The sequence below is a fragment of the Monodon monoceros genome, unplaced genomic scaffold (assembly GCF_005190385.1).
Source record: "Monodon monoceros isolate NGI ecotype Baffin Bay Population unplaced genomic scaffold, NGI_Narwhal_1 Super_Scaffold_21, whole genome shotgun sequence".
Taxonomy (NCBI): domain Eukaryota; kingdom Metazoa; phylum Chordata; class Mammalia; order Artiodactyla; family Monodontidae; genus Monodon; species Monodon monoceros.
In genome coordinates this window covers 13,862,887-13,867,345 of record NW_021703778.1, presented here as the reverse complement: position 1 = coordinate 13,867,345, position 4,459 = coordinate 13,862,887, and positions in this window count along the sequence as shown.

Below are 4,459 nucleotides of genomic sequence, written 5' to 3'. Positions count from 1 at the left end.
CATCATCCCCATTTTGCTAATGAAACACCTATGAAATACATGAGTTTCAAGAAGGTCAAACGATTAGCCCAAATATATAGAACCAGAAGGGGAAAACCTGAAGTCAGAACCAAATCCTGATTAATTCCAAATTATATGTTCATTCCAGTAAAAAGAGCTGTTTCAAATAAGTCCCATTTCCAATTCCAAAAGTCCATTCTTCTCTGCTCTTCCTAAAACACATGGCCAAGAATTTTCAATATGGAGCACCCTTGATTTTTCCTTACGATGAGACTGGGTTTATTCTCCGATTATTCCTCTACTTATACGTGGAGTGGGGCAGAGTCACCATTTGAGACAGCTGGTTCTGCAGCTGAAGTCCAGAATCTCTGGCCAGATCTTGGGACCTGCTGGTGCTTTGGATGATCCTAACTTGAGCCAGGTTTATCAGGCCAGGTGCCTGCTTGCCTACCATGTTGGTGGGGATTTCCTGCCCCCACCAATCAGTTGGAACTTCCCATGTCCATACCCAGAGAGCTTAAATTTTGTTTTCCCCTTATCACTTAACAGGTTGTGTGAACATCTCACCAAATTCTGTTCTGATCTTTTAGGCTTTCCTCTCAAAGCTCTGGGTCAGTTTGATGTTGCTGCATCTTTCTTTCTCTTTTTTTTTTTTTTTTTTGCGGTACGTGTGCCTCTCACTGTTGTGGCCTCTCCCATTGTGGAGCACAGGCTCTGGACGCGCAGGCTCAGCGGCCATGGCTCATGGGCCCAGCCGCTCCGCGGCATGTGGGATCTTCCCGGACCAGGGCGTGAACCTGTGTCCCCTGCATCGGCAGGCGGACTCTCAACCACTGCTCCACCAGGGAAGCCCACTGCGTCTTTCTTTCTTCTTATTATGAGAAATTTTTGACCGTTAAAATTCCTTATCATGCCACCTATTCCAAATTCTCCTCCAACTCATCCAAGATCCCAATTAAATAGTATCAGCAAGTAATTTCCCAAGGCATCACTGTGTTCCTACCACTTCTATCATTCAATTCAAGTACAATATTCAATTTAATGACATATGATATTTTGAAAGTAAAACCAATAAAAAAGGAAGATATAGTGTTTTTTGTTTTGTTTTGTTTTGGGGAGTTTTGTTTTGTTTGGGGGAGTTTTGTTTTTATTTGTTTGTTTTTTGGTCCGAGGATACAAGGCAAAAATCTATGTATTTTAGGTTTTGAAGAAAGTAGAATCTGAGTATTTATGGCATGATCTATACCTTAGCTTCGTAACACTATATTCCTCACCTGCAAGATATTTCTGTCTTTTTAGGCCTTATTTTCCATTAATAAATTTGCTTTTCTAGTCAACTCGACGACTGAGCCAATGTAAGAAATCCTTCCACTTCAACCTCATAGGAATGCTGTATTAATGTTTTATTATGCTAAGACATAAATGAGCTTGAAATCAAGAAGTGAAACTCTTAGAAATGCAGCAAAATTTAGGATGGTAACTAAGTCACAATGCTCACAGGGGAATCAGTTGAATATAAGCCTTAACAGCTGGAGTTTGTGACATTAACACCTATGTGAGGATGGGAGTATAGGACTCTAGGTCAAGCCAGGACTCACACAGGGCTGGCCCTTGTGAAATGGAGCCTAGAAAAACTTGGCCCACCCATTTGAGGAAGCAGCAAGGAAACTTGCTGTTACCATGAATAGAAAAACAGTCACTGGAGAGAAATCCGAAACCCAGGCCTTTGCCGTGTGCAGAAATGAGGTTGGAATTCACACTCTTTGCATGATACTGGGACCTCAAGGCTGAAAAATTAACGTATAAACTGGTTTGACACTATGGAACCCACAGGTCCCCAGTCAGGGGAAAAAGCAAAACCATTCTGTAGGAATACTCCAACAACCTAACGCTCAAGAGACTTTCATAGAAAACAGAGCAACCCCTGCTGAAATAACTTCACAGTAAAAATCAGAAACCACACCAGAAAATAAACCACTGAGGAAAAGTCAGCAGACAGGACAAAGGTGATCCTTTATACCCAAGAACTGATTTTAGTAAAACTATTAGGAAGAGAGTTTAAAGTAAGTATGTTAAAAATGTCTGGGGAGATAGTGTAGGGGTAGAAAAATCTCTTCCTCTACCCATAATAGGTTCTCCAGCTGGGGCCCTGTAAATTGGAGGGACAAAAGACAGACTCACAAGAGCAAACAATACAAATTTATTTACTATAAGATTTACATGACACAGGAGGCTTCATAAGGAAATGGAAATCCAAAGAAGTGGTTAAACCTGAGCCTTTTTATAACTAAGTTTGATGAAGAGTGTAACCTTGTAGAAAAATTGATAGGATAAAAGGATACAAGCTAAAGGTAGAAAACTGGGGAAACAGCAAGGCTTGATCTTCAAATCCCTCTCACAGTCCCTCCGTCTTGGGAGATAAGGATGGTCCTTTCCTCTGGGAATGGGGAGGACATCTCTCACATGAGGATCTCAAAACGCGCTTCAGCGGAGATGGAGAGGTCAGAGAATACTTCCTGCATCTTCTGTTCCTCAAATTTCTTCAGCTTAAAATATTCCATATGCCAAGGTGCCATTTTTTTAAGGTAGCATGTTTTGAACACTGTCACTGGGAATCAGTACAAAATGAGGAAATGGGACTCTCTGACCTTTATGTTCCCCCCTTTCAGCACCAACATTACAGTTGCCCGACCCCACCTTCCACCCGTAGGTTCCGCATCCACGGATTCCACCAACCACAGATCAATTTAGAACAAAATCAGTGCAAGGTTGATGGAATCCGGGATGTGGAACCCAAGGATTTAGAGCGCCAACTGTACTAGGCCATTTTATATAAGGAACTTTCGAATTCAGAGTCTGGTATCCGAGGGAGTCCTGGAACCTATCCCCCCCCCCCCCCCCCCGTGAATATGCAGAGCCGGCTCTGTTGGATTCTGTATGCAGTGAGCACCAATCTTAATCTACAGTCTCAGGCAATTTTGAGTCCTCATTCCATTAGTCTGACAAGGAATGTTAACTTTTGTGGATTTCCCATCCCCTTCCCTGTCATGTCAAAATGCCAGGGAACTTTCTACCAAAGCACTAGAAAAGCAAATCATTCCTCAGATCATTTGATATAGATTTTACAACATTCCATTTGCTCAATAAACACTTGTTGATCTACTGATTTATGAAAAACACCTAGAAAGTGTTTTTATCTGTAGCCCACCACATTCTTAAAATGATCGGAATAACAAAGATATCTATACTAAAGCTTTAAAACACAAAGAAAATCAGAATCATGAGAGGGAAATAAAAAGAAAAAATGTTTCTAAGAATTGAGAACAGCCTTTTGTTCTAAGCACCCAAGTAGCCAAGGCAAGGAGGAAATGTGGGAGTCTATAGTTCATGCTATCAGAAAAGAAAAAATAACACTACTCCTTAATGGAAAGAATGTTTTACTTTACTTATCAATTAAGTTGAGTCTCTTGGGGACAAAAATATTTAAATTATGAGAGACTAGCTGCTTAATGGTGTACAGAATGAGATAAAAAAGATACTGAAGTTAAAACTGTGATAAAGTTCTTCCAGATTCATGAAAAGTAGAAAAAAAAATATGGTGTGTTGTTTGTTAAAGCAGTTTTGAGAAGCATAGGAAAAATTTGTATGTGGTAGTTTAGTCATTTTATTCCCACTTACAGCTGTTACAGAAATTGGAGACTTTAGGAATAGATATATATTTAAGGATGCATAACACTGCCATTTAGTAAATTATCACTGCTATTAATGCAAGTCAATTGAAATTGTTCCTTAAAAGTCTGAGCTAACCTAAGTCATATCAGAAATAATATGGAAGCATTAACAAAATCAAAAGACAGGGGCTTCCCTGGTGGCGCAGTGGTTGAGAGTCCGCCTGCCAATGCAAGGGATGCGGGTTCGTGCCCCAGTCTGGGAAGATCCCACATGCCGCGGAGCGGCTGGGCCCGTGAGCCATGGCCGCTGAGCCTGCGCTTCCGGAGCCTGTGCTCGGCAACCGGAGAGGCCACGGCAGTGAGAGGCCCGCATACCGCAAAAAAAAAAAAAAAAAAAATCAAAAGGCAAATTTTGTCAGTAGGTAACATCAAATCAAGCAAGCAATTTTCAAGGCTCGGAAATGTTACGGACCTAGCATAAACCTAGTTCAAGAGCAAATGATGTAGGGAATTAATGGCTGAACCAGAACTAGCACCATTGAGACCTGCCAGGCTAACTCCTAAGGATGATGTAGTGTCTTTTGGAAAAAAAAAAAAAAGGAGAAAAGTATAGAATTGTGTTAAAAACTGCTCTCCCACGATCACCTTGTAAGAAAAAGGAACTGCCTGTTTACTGAATAAAATATATCTAAGAACACCTATCACTTCAATGACAAGACGAACAACAGTAATAATAATTAAATTGTATGCATGTGAATTTTAGAGAAACAAGGTTAACCAGCCTTAAT